The sequence below is a fragment of the Balaenoptera ricei genome, chromosome 7, assembly GCF_028023285.1.
Source record: "Balaenoptera ricei isolate mBalRic1 chromosome 7, mBalRic1.hap2, whole genome shotgun sequence".
NCBI classification, from domain to species: Eukaryota; Metazoa; Chordata; class Mammalia; order Artiodactyla; family Balaenopteridae; genus Balaenoptera; species Balaenoptera ricei.
The window spans coordinates 67820028-67845302 of NC_082645.1; the positions used below are offsets into that span (position 1 = coordinate 67820028).

At 39.8% G+C, this 25275-nt stretch overlaps 1 protein-coding gene across 1 annotated transcript in view; it reads right to left on the reverse strand.

Annotated features, from left to right (window-relative positions):
• Positions 1 to 17277, reverse strand: part of CWC22 (CWC22 spliceosome associated protein homolog) — a 64423-nt gene extending 47146 nt beyond the window's left edge. The window contains exon 1 of the mRNA XM_059928258.1: positions 17221 to 17277. The gene's annotated coding sequence lies outside the window, so the exon portion shown is untranslated. The remainder of the gene's footprint in view (positions 1 to 17220) is intronic.
• Between the last annotated feature and the right edge of the window lie 7998 nt (positions 17278 to 25275).

Sequence of the window (25275 nt, forward strand, 5' to 3'; positions counted from 1 at the left end):
AAATAACATAAATAAATATAGCTAAAAAGTCTACAGACAAATTAAAATTGAATTTTAAAAAATATTTAACTTATAAAGGCAGGAGAGAAGGAACAGAAGAACAAAAAACAAAGGGGACAAAATGAAATAAAATAAGATGGCAAACCTAAATCTAACTCTATTAATTATATCAAATATTAATGCACAAACATTTCTAATTAAAAAACAGAAGCTACTCCTCCCTCACCTCAGGTGATACAACCCTGAAGGCACAACCTTGTCTTGGATGGATTTTATGCCCCAGTTGCCTCAAGATGACTTACACAATGTGTATGTGCCATACACAAATCACATGATTCTTTTCAAAGATCCTGTTTTTATGGCTATAAATGTATAGAGCTATAAAACTCAGAATTTTACTCAACTAACTTTTGCTCAAAGGCAATGGTATTTTTGTTTTTTACTTCTACTAGCACAATTGTTATATTCTAGCATATCCTTATCACCTAGTATTATTTATACATACACTTGTTCAACAACAACAAATATTTATTGCACTTGTATTATTTTGCCAGGCATTCTTCTAGGAACTGGGCAGACAGCAATGAACAACCATAACAAAATCCCCTGCCCACATGGAGCTTATGTTCTGCTTATAAAAAGTAAATCTATAATGATAAGCAAAGCACTAAGCTACTAATAAAGCAAAGTGGCTGGTTGGGCTTTTTTCACACACGCCAGTTTCAGATCATTACTTAATATTGTAAAACCTGATCCCTAAGTCACTATTTAAATAATTAAATAATAAACCAAATTAATAAATTTATTTATTAATTAATAAATTAATAAATTAATTAATAAATTAAAAATAATTTGAAATAAGAAAACTTGCATGATCAGAAAATTACCTGTACATCTATTGGGGCCCACCTGACTTACTACAGCAGAAGATACGTATGTGGGGGTGGGGGGAATACCTAGGCACGCTGGTTTTATGAAAGCATCCCCAAGGTAATTCCAACATTTAACTCTTCCTCAAGACTGCTCAGCTTTCAAATTCTGGATGAGAAACTGGTTCTCAATTTGTCTTAAACCATGAGCCACTTAAGGTAAAATATAGAGAGACTCCACAGCTTACCTACTTTATAATGAAGAACTTAGTCATAAATCATTTGGAAAGGGAAACATAAATTCCAAATATTAATCCTTAACTCACTGGTAAGAAGCACATTCATGCGTGTAAAAAAAAAAATCAGTATCAGTGCTTTTAAATCTGAGAAATTCTGGGCACAATTTATAAGGAGAAAATTCTCACTCGTAATGCACTGACGGCCACAGCGCAGGTTTTCTGGAGCTTAAGATATCAGCCATGGGACTTCCCTGGTGGCGCAGTGGTTGAAAATCTGCCTGCCGATGCAGGGGACACGGGTTCGATCCCTGGTCTGGGAAGATCCCACATGCCTCGGAGCAACTAAGCCCGTGTGCCACAACTACTGAGCCTGTGCTCTAGAGCCCGTGAGCCACAACAACTGAGCCCGCGTGCTGCAACTGCTGAGCCTGCGTGCCTAGAGCCCGTGCTCCACAACAAGAGAAGCCACCGCAATGAGAAGCCCGTGCACCGCAACTAAGCGTAGCCCCCGCTCGCCACAACTAGAGAAAGCTGGGGCGCAGCTACGAAGACCCAATGCAGACCCCAAAAAAAAAAAATCAGCCATGATAATTAAAGTAACACTATCTACTATAACATGATCACAAACACAAATTTAAGCACCGAAATGCAGTCATCCAGATGATAAAATATGTTCATAAAACACTTTTATTATCCTTAAAATGAAAACAAAACATGAAAAATTGAGAAAGGAAAAGAGGAAAAAAACCTGCATTTTCAGCCTTCCTATATAAACGAGATATGTATCTGATAACAATAAATGTTTCAATGATTATGTACTTCTCAAGTTAAAAAAAATTCATATACATAGACTGAAATAAACTCTATAAATTTTATTTTGCCTGTAGGCTTAAATATGCTTGTTAACTGGTGAGATCTAGAACATACTTTATGTAAAAATTAAAAGCCTAGACAACTGTCAATGTCCTTACTATCCATAATTTGTTCTTACTCCCAGGATGATACTGTATTATACCTCAATAAAGGATTCCTCTCTCCTCTAATAATGTTGTTATATAAATTAATAGTTTTTGCTCGTTCCTTACATTCACTCCTCTATGAATGAGCCTCAGGAATTGAATCGTCCAGAAGGAACCTCAAAAGAATCCAAGTAAAAGCCTCTACCTAGTACTCTTTACTTTTTTCAGGGAATATGCTGATGGATACTGCTGCCATCATCACCTGTGACTGATTTCCAGGACTTTTCTGATCCTGAAGGAGAAAACCCTGAAGACAGAACAAGGGCCTCCTTCCCCTGATGCTAGACAGCAGTGACTGCCATGCACTTCTTTGCATATTTTTGTCCGTGATCCTCTTGGTTGTTCTTTTCCCTCTCTGCTGGCTGACACTTCTAAATCAGCACTGTATAACAGAACTTTCTGCACTGACGGAAAGGTTCATATTCTGCCCTGTCAGCAGCCACCATACCAATACAATAGTCACTGCCCACGTGTGGCTACTGAGCACTTCAAATGTACCTAGTGGGACTGAGAAAATTAATTTTATTTGATTTTAATTAAGTTTATATTTAAACATGAATAGCCACATGTGGCTACTGGTTACCATACTGAACAACAGAATTCTAAATAATTAGCAGACACTGGGGCCTTTTAGTCATGGTACTCCCAAGATCCTTGTTTTTGACAGTCTCCAGATAGGATACTAATTAATTCTTCAGATACTGTCAAAGTTAAAAAAAAACTCATATCCAAATTAATGGGAAGAGTTGTTTGGTTATTTTCCATGGCAGATTCAGATTATGGGAAATAAGGGATAATATAATAATGCTCATCCTGGAGTTTGTCTATGTTGCAATCATCAATGTGTGATCTCCAGAGTCTTAAATGCTGCTCTGCAGCTACTATGATGCCAAATGATCATTTTACATAACCAACAAGAAAAACCTGGCACTAGAGATACTACTACCATCACAAACTTGATATACAATCATGACCCACTGAATAACAGTGCAGATAGGGATTGATCACATCTCCAGAAGATAATGGTCTATCCTTCAGCTTAGGCTGAGTAACCAGAAGGGGTAGTAATAAAATGAAAAAAACAAAACAAAAAAAGAGCCTTGATGACAGCCAAGAATTGACAACTGACACAGAAACCACAATTTGTAAAATGGATTTCCACTAATTTGCAAAAGAGAAAAATTAAACCAATCTAAGTCATGATATACAACATGGATTATTTAGGGTCAAATTCTTATTTCTAGTTAGTCCAGACCCATCTGACCCACACAAAATGGTGTCCGCATGGACTCGCGTGTTCTAAATATACGACCACTTACTGTTCCAGCAACTCTTTAGTTTACAAATTTTCTCTAGTCTACAAATTCCTGCCAAGACCATCTGATGACTACTAGGTACGTTACTGGGGATTTTTCATTGATGGGCTTTAACATACAAGACAACTGAAGCACTTTCTCCAACAATTCAATAGCATGGGGGACCAAAAAAAGAAACGAATGGCACAGCTGTTACAGAATAAAAGAGGCCTAACAGACTTACCATATGTAATACGTAGACCTTGCTTAGATCCGAAGTTGAACAATTTGCCCTACTCTAAAATGGGATGTGTTTATATGGCAGGACTCATGCTAACTTGAATTCAGCACTAACTCCTCTATGGAGCCTTTCTTCTAAAAAAGGAGATGGACTGAAGGTCTTTTCTCTTCATGGGAGACAAAATAATGGAAGAGAACACTTTCTAGTCCAGTAAGACTGTGAACTTGCTGACAATTATTATATTCACATCATGGTTTTCTGGGTAGAAGAATGAGAAGAGGGTGGGATCTGGACTCTCATAATTACTTAAATCCTTAGATACATATTTTCTACCCAAGAGAACTTATCTTAGCATGCACCCGAAATAAGACTCATTTCAAAATCAGCTGTTACCTATATAGTGTGCCCAAATTGATAATAAAGGAGATAGTTTAAGCTTTAGTGCCAATAATATACAAACTTTAAAATAGCATTTTCCTCAACTATATTACAGTTCTCCAATGAGACAAGTCATTTTAAAATAATACGATGATGGGACTGCCCTGGTGGTCCAGCGGTTAAGACTCCGTGTTCCCAATGCAGAGGGCCTGGGTTCAATCCCTGGTTGGGGAACTAGATCCCACATGCCACAACTAAGAGCCCGCATGCCGCAATGAAGATCCTGCGTGCTGCAACTAAGACCGGGTGCAGCCAAATAAATAAATAAAATAAATAAATAAATAAATAAATATTTAAACTAATATGATGATCAGTGTCCCAAAGCTGATAGGAATGGTGCAATGGTGTACGCAGGCGGCCCAACACCGTTCAAAACCAGCCAATGGAAGAAATGCCAACGTATACAGTAGCTCCCAACAAACGAATTTGCCATCCACACTAACAGATTCTATAGCACATTACAATGATGTTTCTGAGACATCCAGAGATGAACTATTTACATTTCCTGTGTTAGAAGTCAGAAACATGTAATTTAGAGTAAGATAACAATAGCAACAATAACAAATAATAATAATACATTATTACAGCCACAAAGACACTATGCCAGGCACTTCATTTATATATTCTTAATTCAACCTTCATGATTACCCTGCTTTCGTGATTTTTTAAGTCTTATTTTTCAGTGAGAGAATTGAGGTACAGACAGTTGAAGCAATGTGTACAAGTAAATCACAGCTAGTAAACAGCATTAAAATTCAAAAAAGTTTATCTGATGCTAAAACCATCTGATACTGCATCCCAATGAAAATGCCAACATTAATAAATTGATGCCAAATTGGTAAATTATAAAATGTAAACAGATACGATCTCTATTATCCAGAAAAATTTTCTATGCTAAACTGATCCATTCTTCTAAAGTTCCAGATAGTAAAGGTTTTGATGTTAATATAATGAGGCACTACTTCTTTTTAAACATGAATAATTTTAAGGATTCCCTAATTTAATCTGCATACCTAGAATTCACTGTGACCAGGTACAATATGAAAAAATAAATCACTTGACTCTATTGTGCAAGACCTAGTATTTTCCTTGACTATCCCTCTTGGGTCTTAAACCTGGTTTCTCTTCTCAACCTACCTACACACAGACACAGGGCAATTTTTAATGCTTTTTATTTCAAATTATCTCATCCATTTAAATTTAATGACTTTTCTTTCTGATCGGTGTCATCTTTCACCTTTCTACCCTTTAACCATCATCATCAAACATTTTTCTGGCAATCAAGTACAACCTGTTACATTTCTACCTCCCAAAACGTAAGTGTGAAATTGACAATACTGCAGACTGCTACCGCAGTTCTAACAAAAAATGCATGAAGTACTATCATCATCCAGATTTATAAAGAATATGCCTGTAGGGAAATAAGGAGAGTTCAACATGTGCATGCTTGATACTTAGACTAACTGGAAATTCCTGCAATGAGAGCGATTTATCTAGAGTTTACAGCTCTCACTGCTCTTCTTAGCATCGCTGTGTGGATTTTATGATGAATTATTAAATTTCTCTCTCCTTGTCACAAGTAAGCAACTCAGCAAAACCACACCTGCTCTCCTGAGCAAGGAGGATATTTTATAATAAGGAGATGTAGTTTCAGCAAGCATCAGAGAGCAAAATATTCAATAAGATTTGTAAGAAGTGCTTTAGACTGTTAACTGGAAACTATGAAATTATAAATTCCACAGTTATCTCAAAAATTCAGAAAATGAGAAAATATTCAACTAATGGCTGAAATGCAATGCTTTCTCAATCATTTCAGTATAACACATCTATCACTGTCCCTTAGGTGTCCTCAACCCATGCTGGAGGAACTTGTGGAAGCATACTGTCCTAAAATTGTTAAAAGAAGTCAAAGAAGGACTTCCCTGGTGGCGCAGTGGTTAAGAATCTGCCTGCCAGTGCAGGGGACACGGGTTCGAGCCCTGGTCCAGGAAGATCCCACATGCCTGGTAGCAACTAAGCCCGTGTGCCACAACTACTGAGCCTGTGCTCTAGAGCCCGTGAGCCACAACTACTGAAGCCTGTGCACCTAGAGCCCGTGTTCCGCAACAAGAGAAGCCACTGCAATGAGAAGCCCACGCACCACAACAAAGAGTAGCCCCCACTCGCTACAACTAGAGAAAGCCCACGCGCAGTAACGAAGACCTACTGCAGCCAAAAATAAATTTAAAAAAAAGTCAAATAAGTGGATTTCCTTTAGTTTGCTCTTCTGCATTCTAAATAGTAACCGTAGGTGTGGGAAACTCCAAACATTATAACAGAGTTAAAAACAAACTTCAGCTGCCCAGTGGGGAAAATGGAATATTAAATAGTATTCAAAATAAAAGCTAGTTTAAATCTGTTCTTAATACAAAAAGGTGATGGTATCCTTGGGAAAAACAAATAGGACCCAAGCCCCTGACCCTTCCAAATAGTGATTTTCCTGTTCAGGGAACAGATAGGAGTAACAGATGGGCCACAGTTCTTTGTTTTTTGTTTTTTTGGCCGCACAGCATGGCTTGTGGGATCTTAGTTTCCCGACCAGGTATTGAACCCACGCCCTCCACAGTGAAAGTGCAGAGTCCTAATCACTGGACCGCCAGGGAATTCCTTGGCCACAGTTCTTAAGCATTAATGACAAAATTGCTATGGCTTTTCCCTATCTGTACTGAAGGAAAACTCCATTGTTTAAGAAAACTGCTTCCTTATTTTTTCTTGCTGTTTTTTTTGGATATATACATATTAGTGAGAAATTTGCCCCATGATATGCCACATAAGAAAAAAGTGATACTGTAATTTGAATTCAGCACAGGTTCACAATTTCAAGAAAATAAAAGGGCCAAAACTTTTTAGGAAAAGTCACCAGGGTGACAATCCCTTATCTGCAATTCTGAAATCTGAAAAGCCTTGAAATTCAGATTTTTCTTTAGCTTGTGGCAAACTCATTTGGCAGCAAAATCTGACATGCACTAACTTGAGACTTAATGTGATTCTTCACTTGATGCACTGTGGAAATATTACATGTATTTGATTAGAGGATGTTACCCTGGATCCCCAAAGGGGAACAACTTAATAAATACATCTGCACTGTATTTCTTCTCTAAAATCTGAACAGAATTCTGAATGTCAAATCAGAATTACAAATAAAGAACTGCAGACCTGCCCTCCCTGTTTGCTTCCTGGTACACCATTGTACATCAGGTGTGCACTCTGATGCATAACCATTTGAATAACTGAAGGTTACCATGTTGAAGTACAGGGTTAAAAACTGTGCAGACGGTATTGGATATTGTTTGCATTTTTAAGTGATGAGGAATAAACAATATAAAAACCTTTGACTGGTCTCTGACCCTACGTAGGGGAGACAGGACCAACTTGGGGACATCTTAAGACAGTAAGACTCAGATGAGTAAAAAAAACGACAAAAATCTAAAAGTTCTTATCATTTTAAGGAATCAGTGACACCAATATTCATACCGAAAATTACTCATTATAAACTGGGAGGAGGTATTAACCCCCCATTCATTTCCTACACGATGAAACCAGTCCAAATTAGTCTGTGTTTAAGTTATCAAAGAAATTAAAGTGATATGATCATTTGGATATGCCACTTAAACATTTTTTAAGTAGCATTCTTTTGTTGGTACATAGGAAGATCCATCCTGTAATGTGCTCCTTTTCACCAGAATGCAGGCTCTAGGAGAGCAGGGAAGTTGTCAATTTTTGTTTGTTTCCAAATTTCTATCAGCTATTTCTTGATTTATAGTATTCATTTCAACATGAGTTGGTTTTAAAGAAAAATTCTATACGTTGAACTTCTTTACTGATTCATTTAAATATAAATTATGTCATTTATGGGGCAAATTCCCTGGATCCTACCCTCTTTCTACTTCCAGTATCTTTCTCTACACAACCAGGTTTTTTTTGGTAGATGAGTCCACACTGGCTGCCGCTAATTCTTAAATCTCCCATTAAGCCCTCTTACGCACCACAATTTGGTTTTCCACTCCCACTATTACATAGTACTTGTCAAGGTTACATAATGACCTTCTTGTTGCTAAATCCAGGGGCCACTTCCTTATTTTATGACGTTGTTTCTAGCACTTGGTACTGCTAACCCCCTTCTTGAAGTTTTCACTTCTCAACTTACGGGGTGCTAAGTTCATCTGGTGTTGCTCTTGTCTCTTCTTCTGTCCACCCCTCTAACATTTTACTATCCCATAGAGTTTAATCTTTGCTCATGGATTTTTATCTGTTTTGTTCATTGCTGTAATCCCAAAATAGAAGTCTCTCAATATTTGTTAAATGAACAAATGAATAGTGCTTATATTTTCTTTCTCCATATTCTCTCTGGAAGACCATCTCCACCCTCACATCTTCAACTCATATTCATAAGAATGACTTTATTCCAGCCCAATCTTTTATACAGTGTTCCAAATCTTTATCGCCAAATGCCTACAGAAACCTCCATGTGGATGTCCCAAAGGCCCTCTGAACTAGGGTAGTCCAAACTGGAACTCATTTCCTCCTCTCCTCAAACCAGCACTTCCTCTAAGATATTACCTGTAAAGCTAGCCAAGTGACAGTTTCCTTTTCCTCACTCCCAGTCAGTCATCAAATCCCACTGATTTTGCTTTCTCAGTTAACAGGAGATAAAATCAAATCTTCCCATTCTCTCTGCCATTGTATACAGGAGAAAGTAGGCGGAAGGCTCCATTTAGGGAAGATCCCATAATAAGATACTCCTCGTTTCATTTTAGAAGAAGGCAAGTTGGTTTTGACCTCTCTAACAAAATTTCTCACAAGGTCTTCATCTCTTGGCTACAAGAACTTGCCCAACTTGCCTCTAAAAATATATGCATACTACTAACCTGTAGGGTTCCACTGCATTCTACCCATGCAGGGTAAAAAGATCCTTTAAATATCTGCAAAGCTACCCACAGAGAAACCAGGCCTTAAATTAAAAGCACATCCCACTATGATAAAAACTGTAAAAAATGAGGGCTAAACAATACATTACTAGATAACCAAGAGCTCACTGAAGAAATCAAAAAGGAAATCAAAAAATACCTAGAAACAAATGACAATGAAAACATGATGACCCAAAACCTATGGGATGCAACAAAAGCAGTTCTAAGAGGTAAGTTTATAGCAATACAATCCTACCTCAAGAAACAAGAAACATCTCAAATAAACAACCTAACCTTACACCTAAAGCAATTAGAGAAGGAAGAACAAAAAAGCCCCAAAGTTAGCAGAAGGAAAGAAATCATAAAGATCAGATCAGAAATAGAAAAAGAAATGAAAGAAACAATAGCAAAGACCAATAAAACTAAAAGCTGGTTCTTTGAGAAGATAAACAAAATTGACAAACCATTAGTCAAACTCATCAAGAAAAAAAGGGAGAAGACTCATATCAACAGAATTAGAAATGAAAAAGGTGAAGTAACAACTGACACTGCAGAAATACAAAGGATCATGAGAGATTACTACAAGCAATATATGCCAATAAAATGGACAACCTGGAAGAAATGGAAAAATTCTTAGAAAAGCACAATCTTCCGAGACTGAACCAGGAAGAAATAGAAAATATAAACAGACCAATCACAAGCACTGAAATTGAAACTGTGATTAAAAATCTTCCAACGAACAAAAGCCCAGGACCAGATGGCTTCACAGGCAAATACTATCAAACATCTAGAGAAGAGCTAACACCTATCCTTCTCAAACTCTTCCAAAATATAGCAGAAGGAGGAACACTCCCTAACTCATTCTACGAGGCCATCATCACCTTGATACCAAACAGACAAAGATGTCACAAAAAAAGAAAACTATAGGCCAATATCTCTGATGAACATAGATGCAAAAATCCTCAACAAAATACTAGCAAACAGAATCCAACAGCACATTAAAAGAATCATACACCATGATCAAGCGGGGTTTATCCCAGGAATGCAAGGATTCTTTAATATACGCAAATCAATCAATGTGATACACCATATTAAAAAACTGCATGAGAAAAAATCCATATGATAATTTCAACAGATGCAGAAAAAGCTTGTGACAAAGTTCAATACCCATTTATGATAAAAACTCTCTCAGAAAGTAGGCATAGAGGGAACCTACCTCAACATAATATGAAAAACCCACAGCCAACATCATTCTCAACGGTGAAAAACTGAAACCATTTCCCCTAAGATCATGAACAAGGTTGCCCACTCTCACCACTACTATTCAACATAGTTTTGTAAGTTTTAGCCATGGCAATCAGAGAAGAAAAAGAAATAAAAGGAATCCAAATCAGAAAACAAGAAGTAAAACCGTCACTGTTTGCAGATGACATGATACCATACACAGAGAATCCTAAAGATGCTATCAGAAAACTACTAGAGCTAATCAATGAATCTGGTAAAGTAGCAGGATACAAAACTAATGCACAGAAATCTCTTGCATTCCTATACTCTAATGATGAAAAATCTGAAAGAGAAATTAAGGAAACACTTCCATTTACCACTGCAATAAAAAGAATAAAATACCTAGGAATAAACCTACCTAAGGAAACAAAAGACCTGTATGCAGAAAATTATAAGACACTGATGAAAGAAATTAAAGATGATACAAACAGATGGAGAGATATACTATGTTCTTGGACTGGAAGAATCAACTTTGTGAAAATGACTGTACTACCCAAAGCAATTTACAGATTCAGTGCAATCCCTATCAAACTACCAACGGCATTTTTCACAGAACTAGAACAAAAAAATTGCACAATTTGTATGGAAACACAAAAGACCCCAAATAGCCAAAGCAACCTTGAGAAAGAAAAGCGGAACTGTAGGAATCAGGCTCCCCGACTTCAGACTATACTACAAAGCTACAGTAATCAAGACAGTACGGCACTGGCACAAAAACAGAAATATAGATCAATGGAACAGGACAGAAAGCCCAGAGATAAACCCACGCACATACGGTCACCTTATCTTTGATAAAGGAGGCAAAAGTATACAGTGGAGAAAAGACAGCCTCTTCAATAAGTGGTGCTGGGAAAACTGGACAGCTACATGTAAAAGAATGAAATTAGAACACTCCCTAACATAATACACAAAAATAAACTCAAAATGGATTAAAGACCTAAATGTAAGGCCAGACACTACAAAACTCTTAGAAGAAAACATAGGCAGAACACTCTATGAATAAATCACAGCAAGATGCTTTTTGACCCACTTCCTAGAGAAATGGAAATAAAAACAAAAATAAATAAATGGGACCTAATGAAACTTAAAAGTTTTTGCACAGCAAAGGAAACCATAAACAAGTCGAAAAGACAACCTTCAGAATGGGAGAAAATATTTGCAAACGAAGCAATGGACAAGGGATTAATCTCCAAAATATACAAGCAGCTCATGCAGCTCAATATCAAAAAAACAAACAACCCAATCCAAAAATGGGCAGACCTAAACAGACATTTCTCCAAAGAAGATATACAGATCGTCAACAAACACATGAAAAGATGCTCAACATCACCAATCATTAGAGAAACGCAAATCAAAACTACAATGAGGTATCACCTCACACTGGTCAGAATGGCCATGATCAAAAAAATCTACAAACAATAAATGCTGGAGAGGGTGTGGAGAAAAGGGAACCCTCTTGCACTGTTGGTGGGAATGTAAATTGATACAGCCACTATGGAGAACAGTATGGACGTTCCTTAAAAAACTAAAAATAGAACTACCATACAACCCAGCAATCCCACTACTGGGCATATACCCTGAGAAAACCATAATTCAAAAAGAGTCATGTACCACAATGTTCACTGCAGCTCTCTTTACAATAGCCAGGACATGGAAGAAACCTAAGTGTCCATCGACAGATGAATGGATAAAGAAGATGTGGCACATATATACAATGGAATATTACTCAGCCATCAAAAGAAATGAAATTGAGTTATTTGTTGTGAGGTGGATGGACCTAGAGTCTGTCATACAGAGTGAAGTAAGTCAGAAAAACAAATACTGTAGGGTAACACATATATATGGAATCTAAAAAAAAAAAAGCATCTGATGAACCTGGGGCAGGACAGGAATAAAGACACAGACGTAGAGAATGGACTTGAGGACACGGGGAAGGGGAAGGGTAAGCTGGGATGAAGTAAGAGAGTAGCATTGACATATATACACTACCAAAGGTAAAATAGATAGCTAGTGTGAAGCAGCTGCATAGCACAGGGAGATCAGTTTGGTACTTTTTGACCACATAGAGGGGTGGGACATGGAGGGTGGGAGGGAGACGCAAGAGGGAGGGGATATGGCAATGTACGTATGCATACAGCTGATTCACTTTGTTATACAGCAGAAACTAATACAACACTGTAAAGCAATTATACTCCAATCAAGATGTTAAAAAAAAAAGAAAAAGATCTCACTATGATATATTCAATCATTCCACACTTTCTAAATTTCCTTCTAAATTTCAAAAATGAAAATTCTGTCTCAATGTATCAACAATCTATCTCCTTATATTACTCTTTGATAGAAAAGAGTTCTTGGGGTAGCAGTCCCTCTAATTGCTGAATAAAATAAACCCTAAGGGACATTGTTACTGCTACTGTACCCTCAATCACCTGTACTTAACCACACCCCCACAAGCCCACCTCGTCTCCCCTCAGTTTCCCCACACTTCACTTGGTTCACAGCTCAACTGGCTGGCAAGAGAATTTAACTTTCCTCATTAACCCCAGCACCCCATTCACTGGACAAATATTACCATTATGGGTTTTACTGGTCTGCGATTAAGCTAAATTTATACCCATTTTCAAGATAACAAAGAGACAAAACCTTACATTTCAAACCTATACCACAACCCTCACCACTTTACTTAATATATATCTTATGGCAAAGAAGTAGCTCTAGTGCTTCTAATCACCCACTGAATAGCTCCTTTTTCATTTTGTCTTAAAGTTTGTATTTGTGCAGGGGAGTCTCCTTTGTGAGGTCATAAAAACTGAAAAATTTTGTACAGGACAAATGAGAAAACAGAACTAAAAATAATAATAATAATAACGAGGCTGGTGTCATAATTGATAATTATATTAAAAAGTGGTTCACTCTGTAATGACCTATATGGGAACAGAATCTAAAAAAGAGTGGATATATGTATAACTGATTCACTTTGCTGTACAGCAGAAACAACACTGTAAATCCACTATACTCCAATAAAAGTTAAAAAAGAAAAAGAGCTTACAAACTCCTAAAAAAAAAAAGTGGTTCAGAAAAGCACTTGCAGAGAAAATGAGGAAGTATAAGGTTAAGAGAAAAAGCCAGATGGTCTTTTTCTACTTTCTTACCTTACCCCTTATTCTTCGGAAACAAATTAAGAATAGAGGGTTAAAGGCAGTGTCTGTGTATAGTGAGGGGAGATATACGTTAAGCTGCACAGGAGGCACTGAGGTTTGAGAGATGAGAGTTCCTATCATCAGGCAGAGCAGAGAAGTCCAAGTGCTATAGCAAGGTTATAAACTCAACACTACTGGAAAAAAGGAAGTGCAACTAGGTGGGTCTGGGGCATATAGAAAGAAATGGGTTTAGAAGCTGAATTTTGAAGGACAAGTAGGAAAGGGGGAAAAGGTCATTCCAGCAATGAGACAGCATCAGTAAGCACTCAGAGAGATGAAAGACCTTGTAGAAGAACACTGGATCCTTTAAGTTCTTGGTCACTGTTATATATCCAGAACTTAGGACAGTGCCTGCTACTTAATAGGTTCCAATTCTAAAATCAAATATAAAAAGAGGTGTGTGGAGTTTTGATTATTGCTCCTATTTCTTAACTCCCTATAATGATATTTTAACAACTTCTTTACCAAGGAATACCACAGCAGCTTTGTCCCAAATATCAACCCCTATTTCTAGGAACCGCCAAGCTATATGTCATCAATTGTATCATGACAGTCCTATCAGGTGCCATTCCTTATCTGTCTTCATTCTACGTTAACCTGGAGAGCAGCTTGAATATACCTCCCTATTGCCATGAAAAGAAGAAACAAGAACAAAAACAAAAAAACAAAACGAAACAGAAAAAAAAACAGTTCCTTTGAAGGCATTGCAAGAGGAAATCTGATCCTGGAGGTGCAGTTACTTCAACTTACCAAAACAAGTCTAATTATTGAGGATGCTGCATGCTTTCAAACATTCATACCACTTTGTCTCCCCTCACCCCAAATCTGTTCATCAGCTTGCCTAATTAAGTATATGGGCCGGATATGTTCCACCAACTCTCACAGCACAGCTTTGAAAGTGGGCTTGCTGAAGATTTAATGAAAGCACCATTTAGTAAATCACATTCTAAGTTTTAAAGAAAACTTGGATGCCGTGTCCTCCACAGAGAAGTTTATGAACTATCCCCTAGACACACAGCACTACATTCTACTCCAGAGGGCTCCTGTCCCCAGGTTTAGAATAAAGCTGTCCTGGTAAACTAATTCAGGAAAGGACTCACAGAGTAGCTTCTGAGATGGAAGTACTGAATTCTAGTCTGATCCATTTATGAGTTAGGATCCAAGTCAAGTTAAACATGAACCTCCACTGGGTCTCTCCCTCCCATTAGCCAAACTATTCAATAATTCCAGGAGCCCTTATGTCCCCCGGCCAAGGCAGTCCACACCATCTTTTTGGTATCTGTTCACTGGGAAAGATTTATTAACTTAGCGACAAATAGCAAAGGCTTGCTTTAATCATTGCTTCCTTTCCAGATATATTATTTCTGAAGAAAATGCTTTGAAAGTTTGTACTCTGTTGTAGGCCTTGAAATGTCTCTTCCAATGTCCACTTGGGAAATGTATATACTGAGATAAAATATTCAGGCTACAGGTTTATTACGTCTGGAAGTTTGCTAAAGCTAACATGCCAGAGGCCTTTTTGTTCCATTATCCTCCCACGCTAGGATTCTCAGATTTAAACAGAGAAGTAGAGAACTGCAGCAAGGAAGCCCTCCAAGTCATTAGTGGGATCAGCTATATTACCAACAGCCACTTCTTTCTTGAACTAGCTCTAGGCCCGCCATGACTTATATCAAGTTAGGGATATACCAGGTAGTACAAGATTCAGTCCAAATACAAGTGAACCATAAACAGAAAATAATGTTCAAGTTAAGGCATGGGCATTATAAATAAACAATGTATCACTGTGTACTCTCTTAGGTGGTCTCAGATACAACAAGCTACTGCAGAACTCTTGGCGATGCACAATCATCAGGGAGGAGACTTAACCTCTAACAATTCAGCAGCTGGGAAAAAGGACAGAGCTAAGAAGACTGGTTTAGGAAAGACAGTTGAGCAATCTAGGAAGTGTCAGAACTCCAGATGTGATTGGAACTAAGCTATGCAACATGAGGAAGGATGTGGCAGCATAATAAGGAACATACTGTCTGGCCACAGATCAAACACTTTGGAGCAAAGAAGGCAGCAAACCTGATTCTGGGGGTAGGGGTGAACCACAGCCGATATCTAGGAGATGGGCTAGAACAGTGGCTCTCAAACTAACTGGCATGAGAATCTCGGGAATGCTCTGGCAAAAAAGAGAGTGAAGGGTCCCTCATTCCCCAGCTTCTGATTCAACAGGATTGGGGTGAAGCTCAATAATTTACATTTCTAACAAGTTCCATGGAGATACTGATGCTACTGATTCTACTGGTTCAGGACACCACATTTTCAGAACCACTGGGTCAGGCAGGATATTAAAGGTTCTTGGCCTCTGAAGTCTCAGTGCCTTACATGCATTATTTTTCTTCAACTTCAAAACAACCTGTAATTTTTAGATGAGGAAGCTGAGACTAGAGATGTTAGGTAATCTGCCCCAAGTGACAGACCTAATAAGTTCGGAACCAAGACTGGAATCTTTGGTTTACTAGTCCTTCATCCAGTACCAATTCAAGTAGGCCTCCTCCTCCTACACATACTAAACGCTTCTTGTAATCAAGATCACACTTTTAATGCCAATTCTAAATCCACTTTTCCACATTATGATGTTAACTGAGGTGAACTGGCAATCCTAAAACAAGTTTAAATACAGATAAGGAAGAGGCAGGTTAGCTGGTTTTCTGAAGCCCAAGTTTGCTTGTTTATCTATCTGCTATTCCCAGTCTGTGGAAACCTAAAAAAGCATACTCTTACCCCACTTTCAATCACTTAATTCTTGCATCTGGAATAGGCTTTCCCCATTTTTTTCGTTCTCCATTTATCTCAAAGAATTGTTTTAAGAATTAAGCGAAAAACGGTAAACTGGTGATTGCAGTTGGAGTCAGTAAAATTAACTATGATATTATATTACCGTTACGTGCAAATGTACTGTAGGATTGGAGTTCGATAGAGATGTGGAGACTGGAGACCCAAGTTTGGGAGTTATCACCTTATTGGTGATAGTTCAGGTTATGCAAGGATAAAGGATGACAGAGGAAGAACACTTGTAATGAGAAACGAACAGTCCCCAGGAATAAACACTAGTAAACGTCAAAAATTACGTGGCAAATGAATGAAAAAGAAACGACTAATGAAATTTTAAAGAATCACTCACATTACGCCGCAAAGAGGAATGAGAGTGAAACTTCCACTATTTTTTAATTAACTACCATTCACTGATCCCGCAACCGTGGCCCGGGGCCGGGGCATAAGAAAAGGGCCTTGGGAAGCCCAAACGAGTAAGTAAATAATCCATAATCCGCGCCCAAAACACACGCACACGAAAGGCGAGAGTACCAGCACTGGTGCTGGATTCCACAATAAAGCCACTGCGGAGAGACAGGCCCAGGAACCTCTCGAGGAAGCTACTCTGTCCGCGCAGGCGGGACGGGAGTTCACCGCTGCCCCCTCCCCACCCCAACCGCTGGGACTCCTCGGCCCGACCGACACTCACAGCCCAACCTCGCGGGCCAGCGCGCGGCGGGAGACCCAACCGCACCCGAGTCGCCCACGGCCGTACCAGCGAGCCCGCACCCACTCCCGGTTCCCCTTCACTTCCCACCCGGTCTGGCAACCCACCACCCCCACTTCAGTTCCCTGCCTGTAGCGAGTCTACGGAGTTCAGTAATTACCTGGCGCTCCACCGCGCCGCCATTACACCGGACGTACGTCACTTCCCCTTCCCGCCCCGGCGGGAAGAGGAAGGCGGAACGTGAAATACATAAAAACCTGACGCTAAACTGACTTTGATACGTTATCCTATTAATTTGTTTAAAATACCATCTTGTAATACCAGATACAGAGCTGTCGATCCGGCCACATTTTTCCCTTCCCAAGACGCCGACAAAAGAGAAGTTGACACAAACTACAAAATCCAGAACCCACCGCTGAGGACGGAAATGACGCGAGCAATTGTAGGCTGAGAAGGCAGCAACGCACGACGGGAATTGTAGTTCTTCTGGATAAGCGCCAGAGAGTGCGTGCTGTAGGCCCGCCAGAAACCTGGTTGTGTTTAAGAGTTTTTAAAATTTACTTTAATCTGTAATTATTTCTCTGCAGTTGGCAAAAAAGTAGACCTTAGTGTAGTCACTTTTTTGTGAAAATCTTAAGGAGAGCAGACACCTTCTTCAGACTTTTTACGATAGTTAAACCAGGAACCAAAAAAAGCAAAAATGTTACCAAAGGTTAAGTGCCTACTAAATTCCAAGATTTCCAGCCCAAGTGAATGGGAGAATATTGGACCACAGAGTGAAGTCATGAGGAGAAACTAATTCTGTAGAGAAGATGGTGCCTCTATTTTAGGTTAAGGTACCAGCTGGCGAGACATGCTGAGGAGAAGGAGATTGCCTGACCGACTTGGAAATCGCAGTCTGTACGCAAATCAGAGGTAATCAATCGAAGTATTTTCTTAAACATTACTTTTCAACAGTAACAAAACCTAAAAGTCAACTGCTTGTTACTGTTTTGAAACTATCTTTTCCTAAAACTGTATCTTTATGTTCCTCAAAACAAGTGTATAAACCAGTCCTGGTTTCTCCAAACACTGATTTATTACAATGTTAGGGTACTGCTAAACCCTTCCTAGAGGCAGAAGAGTAAAGTGATTTCGGGTAAAGACACTGGAGCACAACAACTTATGTTTAAATCATGAATCTATTGATATGGACGATTGACCTTAGGCAGGTTACTTCACACTGTGTGCCCATTTCCTGATCCGTTAGATCCGTTAGATAGGACTGATAATAGTACCCACCACACAGAATAGTTTTTAAGACTGAATTAGTTTTGATACCCTTGATGCATTTGTGATAATTCCTACCATATGATAGTATTATCTATCCTTTTTCATATGTAAGATATTTGGCCATAGCTTAAGGTGCATTTTGGTGTCTTAAAATATTTAAGTGGATAGATTTTAGTTGTAATAATAGGAGATGAATCTGGTAACCATTTGTATCCATATCTGAAAAAAGCACAATACCACGTCTACAATTATCAACAGAAATAGGAAAGTTGGAGTTGAACCTAGGGGAACTGGGTGGAACTGGGAGAGACTAGGTTTGTCATTTGGGTCCTCGAGGAAGTAAACAGTGTGATAAAATTACGAATGTAAAAAAGATGAAAGGAAAAGGGAGAAAACTAGATGGGGTAGGGGCAGCTCCAGAGCAAAGATGAAGAGTCCCTCTGTGGGATACAATGGCGAAGCCTTTACAACACTGTCTTGCTCAGTCATTGGCCAGAGCCTCCCCGAGAAGCGTGTGGCCTCAACTCAAAACCTGAGGTGAACTTGAAAGTGGTAACAGTTAAAGGCTGTCACCTAACCACACTCCCTGTAACCAGGCAAAAAGCCATTTATTGAGGAGGTATCTGAGCAGCACATCTCTGTGTTTGTCCCAGCCCACCCATTGCACCAGGTAGATTCACTCTCCATACACATTCAGGGAACTGTTGTCTTCCTGTAGAGACACTTCAAAGACAGAAGTTAGTGGGACAAACTACGGTCTCCATCTTTGCAGTTGGTCTTGAGCCACAACTGAACTCATTGACTCTCTCCTCCACTATTCATCCTAAATTTTCCTCTCTCTCTCAGCTACCACTTCTGCTGGTCTCAGTAATTAAACGTGTGGTGTGAAAACCCTGATTCCTGAGAAATTTGAGCCCCTGGTAACAGTCCCCTTCTCAGGCAGGTGTTGCTGCATTTGTCCATTTACAGTCACTATTGGAGAAGGTAGAGGTGTACAAGTGGATCACCTGAGTACCACATGTATTCCTACTTGCCTCCATCGAATAACATCAGGCCTGCCTCCTCCTGATGATCAGAATTAGCTTCCCTGACAGGGTGTTGACTCCTTGCCTACTTGTCCCTGAACTCAAGAATTCCAAAGTTCCTAGGCAGCAGATGAAGCTTAGTTCAGTGGGACCCTTCCTGTGTCCCCTAGCAAGAATATACCACCTCTGGTGACTAGAACCTCTAATTCCACAAAGTTCAGAGTTGCAGGAATGAGAAGTACTAGGTCCCTTAGTGGGTCATTGGGAATGATGGTAAATGGGGCTATTCCTGTTTTAAGCCATTGTTTATGGCCCCACCTATTGTTTCTGTCTGGGATCCTGAGCCATATCAAGGTCTGCTGCATCCTGGGGAACAGCACCTCATTCTTGCAGAGTATTGTCTCTTAGAGAGTACTTGAACTTCACCCTGAGCAGACCATTCCAGTGCTATACTAGGCCACCAGATTCTGGGACGTGCAGCATGTGGTGCAACCAGTGGAACCCATGGCCACAGGCCCCTTCCTGCACCTGAAAACTGTAAATCAGTTCCTGTAAACTGATTTCCCTGGTTGGATGCTATATTGTATTGTATTCCGTCCCTGTGGCTCAGGCATTGTGTAAGTCCCCAGATGGTTGTGCTAGGTGAAGATTGGTGGGCTGCAAATGCATACCCAAAATAAGTAATCTATTCCTATGCTGCACCTTTTCCAGGGTGGAATGATCTCAATGTAGTCAACTTGCTGCCAAGGGCTACTTGATCTCCTGTAGGAGTGATGACATATTAGGAGCTCAACATTGGTCTCTCCTGCTGGCAGGTTGAGTTTTCAGATGAGGCAGTAGGCAGGTCAGCTCTGGTAAGTGGGCTCCATGCTGATAGGTCCATTTCATAGACTCCATTCTTGTCACCATGGCCATTTCATTCATGCGTCCATTATGCCAGCACTGGGGTGGCCGCTAACAAAGACAGGCTAACATCAACTAGCTGAGTAATTTTGTCTACTTGGCTGTTTAGTTCTTTTTCTATAATATATACTTTCTGGTGGACATTGACATGCGACAAAAAGATCTTCACACTTTTTGCCCACACCAGTATTTATATCCACGTATCTCTAAGCCTCCAAGACCTCCTTGTCTGCAACCTTCTAAATCTCTTTCTTTTCAGACCTCTGACCAGCCAACCAGGCTATTTGCCATTGCAAATATTAGATAATATTCGAAAGTCAGGGCACTTTTCCCTCCATACCATGTGTACCACCCGAAGCTCTGCCCATTAGGAAGATTTTCCCTCTCCTTTGTCTTCAAGGCTCTTCCTGACTAAGGCTTTAATGTAGCTGTTGTCCAGTTTAAGCCTTTATCCACATACTTAGCCAACCCACCTGTGAACTACGTTTGGCCATTTTTTCTTCCTTCAGCTTGTTGTTCAAGACCCCACCTCCTACGCCACATGGCCATCAATATGAGCTGAGAGAAGAGTATTGATACAACTGTGATGGGTGATGTCAAGGTCTGCACTATGTCTGGTCTTCTTCATGCTTTATCCCAAATATAATACTTTCATCTTGTGACTGGGCTCCCAGAATTTATGACATGGTGGGTTCAGTAAGACATGTTTCATTTTGTACCACTAAGTGTCTCGTGATCAAGCATTCCCTTTTTAGCAGTAGCATGCCAAGAGCTATTTTTCAAAAGTTGTACAACCTTGATCCAGAACTCTAGGAAGCTGAACTGTGATTCTCCTACTAAGATTTCCATAAACTCCATACTGCATCTTTTCCCCAAACTGACAACTCTAACACCATAGGATCTGCCAGATCCTTTAGCCCAAGTATCAAGGCTGCCTGCACTATAGCTCATACCTGGTGCAGAGCCCTTTCTTGTGCCAGGTTGCACCTGGTATTATAGGCCAGAAATATATTCCTAGGTCTGGAGTACGTTGTTTACAGAACCCAAAGCATCCTCTTGGCTGTGTACTTTCTTCCTTCTTGTAGGGGATGCAAGAGGCAGCAATTTGTCTTTTACTTTGAAGAGGATGTTCTATCACTTCCCAGAACACTGCACTCTAAAACCTTTAATGAAGGGACAGGTCCCTGATCTTTCATAGGGTTCATTTCCTCCAGCATGCTATCCACCTCTTGCTCAACCTGTTTGATCAGCATGATGTCATTGTTATAATGGATCTATATGACCTTCGACAAAATTTCCAGATGATCTAGATCTCTCTGGACTGTATTATGAAAGAGGAGAGTTAACATAGCCCTGGGGCTAGAGTGTCAGTGCATGTTGTTGTCAGTTTATTTCATGTGGACATTAACTATTTCTAATTGTCTTTCTTGACTGGGATAGAAAAGAATGCTTACTCCAAATCAATGGCTACATACCATGTACCTGAGGTCCTATTATCCTGCTTTAGCCATGATACTATGCTTGGCATGGCAGTTGCAACTGGGGCTGCTTCTTGGTTGAACTTGCAGTAGTCTACAGTCATTCTGCTAATTCATCTGGTTTCTGCAGGTGCCAGACTGTCAAATTAAATGGAGATATGATGGGAACTATTATTCCTGTATCCTTTATCTCCACCATACCCCAGGCATTGTGATTTAATGCTTTAGATTTGCTCTCTTGTCTGGGAGAGACAGGTTCAAAGACTCCTGCTTGACTTTCCCCCACTATGATACCTCTCACTCCACAGGCCAAGGACAATATATGGAAATGGCTCCAACTGTGAAGTATGTCAATCCCAATTATACACTTGGGACTGGGTAGAGGACTACCAAGTTAATCTGTGAATCCAGGGGACCACTGTGGGCCAAACTCTGGCCATAACTCCATTTATTACCTGGCCTCCATGTACCTCCGTTCCGATAGCAGAGCCATGATGTTGCTTCAGATCTTCAGGTATCAATGTCAACTCTGACTTACATCTAATAGTGCTCAAATATGTGGATACTCCCCTTTCCCTGTGTACAGTCATTCAGATAAGTACAAGTGGGTCCCTTTGGGAAAGGGTCAGGGGAATCTCTACAATATATACTTGATATGGTGTTGCAGGGTGCTTCTTCCTGAGACCCAGCTATGTCTTCAGCCAATGGTTTGAAAACTGGTACAGGTTCAGGCACTGGGCAAGAGACTGTGACTTTTTCTTGGGGCAACCACCTTCAGCCTCCTGCTCATCCATTCCTTCTTCTTTCAATCATGTATAGTGAGCAACAGTCTCATTGGCTGCCCATATATTTTGCCCCTAGTGACACCCTGTTCTGTCAGCCATCTTCACAACTCCCTCTTGGCTACTGCTCCTATATTCTGGTCACTATAATTATGACCTCCTAGCTTCTGGGGGTTAAGTGTTGCTCATCCTCTATTGCTTCAGGGCCCCATTATCCTCACTGCTACTAATAAACCAAGCTCCATGGAAGGCTCTCCCATAGTCAGCCCTTGAGGAGTCAGCATTGGATGTCTTTCTTTGTGATGCTGGTGCCCCTCTTACTAGCACATTCCTGTTGGCCTTGAGGAATGATATGTCCTCTGGGTCCTCCTGTGCAAAATAAATTTGTGGTAGGTTTTCTGGCCTCACATAATATATTTACTCCAGCATGTCCACTTTCCTGAGCTTTTTGTGTCTTCTCTCCAGGGTCAGCTATGGCAATTCAGGCATTTCATTTTTCTCGCCATGAGCCATTACTTTCTCCAGATGTCTGGGAATCACCCTACCAGCAGATTTGCTCTACCCACTCAGATTCTTTCCAGAGTGTTTAATTCTATATTCCAAGAGAGTGCCCCAAAGTCAATAAACTCTCCCTATGCAGTATTATATGCCCGTGCTCTTTATCAGTGAAAAGTTTTAGCAATCACACTCCCATATTGTGCCACGTACTAATTGTTCCCCATATACCACCTGAGATGGGCTTTTCTTTGCCAGTCAGGAAGTGAGGGATCCAGTTTCAAGCTCCCAACTTATCACTTGCTTTTTTGGGTCTTTCCTGGAACCACTGTGTCAGTTGGGTCCTCTGAGAAGTGGCCTTTGAGATGGAGACAGGAGAATAAAGGTTTGTTGGGGAGTAACACCTGTGAAAGGAAAGGGCAGGAAAAAAGATTGAGCAGGAAGAGTCAACAGACCATAATGCAGATCTGACAAAGTACCTGAAAGCCCAACAGAGAGGCCCAGAGTGAGGATTAGCTCTTAGAAGAGTCTTGCATTGGATGAAAGTCTAGACCCTTGTAGCACATCTTGCTTGGTCTTTGGCTGAGGCCACCCCAAGAAGAGCATGACCTGCACTCAGAAGCTGAGGCCAAACCTGAAGGAGTTAATAGCTGGAGGCCACAAGTCCTTTCTTGAAGAAGGATCTGAACATCTGAAGGTTGCATTTCTGTATCTGCCACAATAGGTACTAGCACTAGAAATAATTAGGTTTGTTTGGTATGTTCTGTATTTCTTAATTAGCTCACTGCCATTATAAGAATTGCATTGGAGGAACTGACAAATCAGAAGAGATCTCAGCCTTCCCTGAGTTAAGTTCATATAAGAATTTCAGAGATTGTAGGTTTTAAGGTAAAGACCTGGAAATTTGCCCTCACTGTCCATAATAGGTTCTTAGTTCATGGGAAACATTGATTAAATCCTTAAAATAGCTAATAGAGAATTTTACTGTCCTTCATTTTGATATTATTGGTACTGTACTAAACTGACCACAGCAATTTAGTCTCATTATTAAAACAGGTTTCTGCTTCTCTCTGAAGCTTGCCTGAGACTCCAGTTTAGGCAACAGGCTAGTGATTGTGTCATTAACAAAAAAACTGTCTCAGAGCCCTCAAGATTGCACTAGGTACTCTGAACTATGGTTATTCCAAAGAACAGAGTCTTGGGTGCAATCTTCCAAGGTAAAATTGCTTAGGAAACTTTTAGACTGTACAGTGTACCAAGTCAGGATTCCCAGGACTCTTTTCTGTCCAAAAGCAGAAATACTTCAACAAAACTAACTACTTGATCCAAGGCCCAATGAAATACGAATTAATTTCAATGGACTTAATAAACTATTAAGGGAAATTTTAATGTGGTAATTTATTCAGAATATTTTTGGTATTATTTTAATGTTCTGTTTTTTGTAGATATATGAAAGAGCCTTTTCCTTTTCTTCTGAAGCTATTTCAAATCTTCAATTTAATAAACTCTGCCTTTGGGATCTGATTCTTACTGATACATAAACATTGAGAAACAGATATTTTCACTGAGTCTCCTTACTTTCAGAACTTTTTTTCAATAAGAATATTTTCTCCTTTTTACCAGGGTGTAATTGGACAAATCAGTGGTGCAAGAGTCACACCTGAAGTGTCACATTTGAGAATAATTCTCATTTAATTGTGTATCAACCAGGGTTAACTTTATATGTCAAGATCAGCTCATGAATGACACCAGCTGTTGACTTTAGCTGTGAAGGCCAGCCAGCTGAGTAATGACCATTGCCTTGGAGACCAGAGGACCTGGGAACATTGCACTAATCTAAGGATCCTCACTAATCCTTTTTCCTATAAAGACCAGATGCCACCTTGGAGAGGAGGTGGGGGAGGGATGGATCTGGCATGCTAAAAGATTTACCTAAATACACTACCATTACTTAGGTTTCTTTTTTTTTCTTTCTTTTTTTTTTTTAGGGACGTGGGCCATACTTACCTGCAAGGGGCTGTTTGGAAATGTGTAAGGGTGGTGAAGTTTGTCATCATGCCAGGAAAGTCTGCTTTGGCATTTTGTAGAAGAAGGAAGTAGGGATGAGGAGGGGCAGGGGTTCTAAATGTCTGCAGAGCTCTAGGAAGAACTGTCTCCCCAGCATACCACTTGAGTTATCATGAGAAACACAGAGAGGGGGTGTTTAAATCATACTATCCGTTTGGGTTTAGAGGAGTGGCTTAACAGTTTTGTTTGGTTT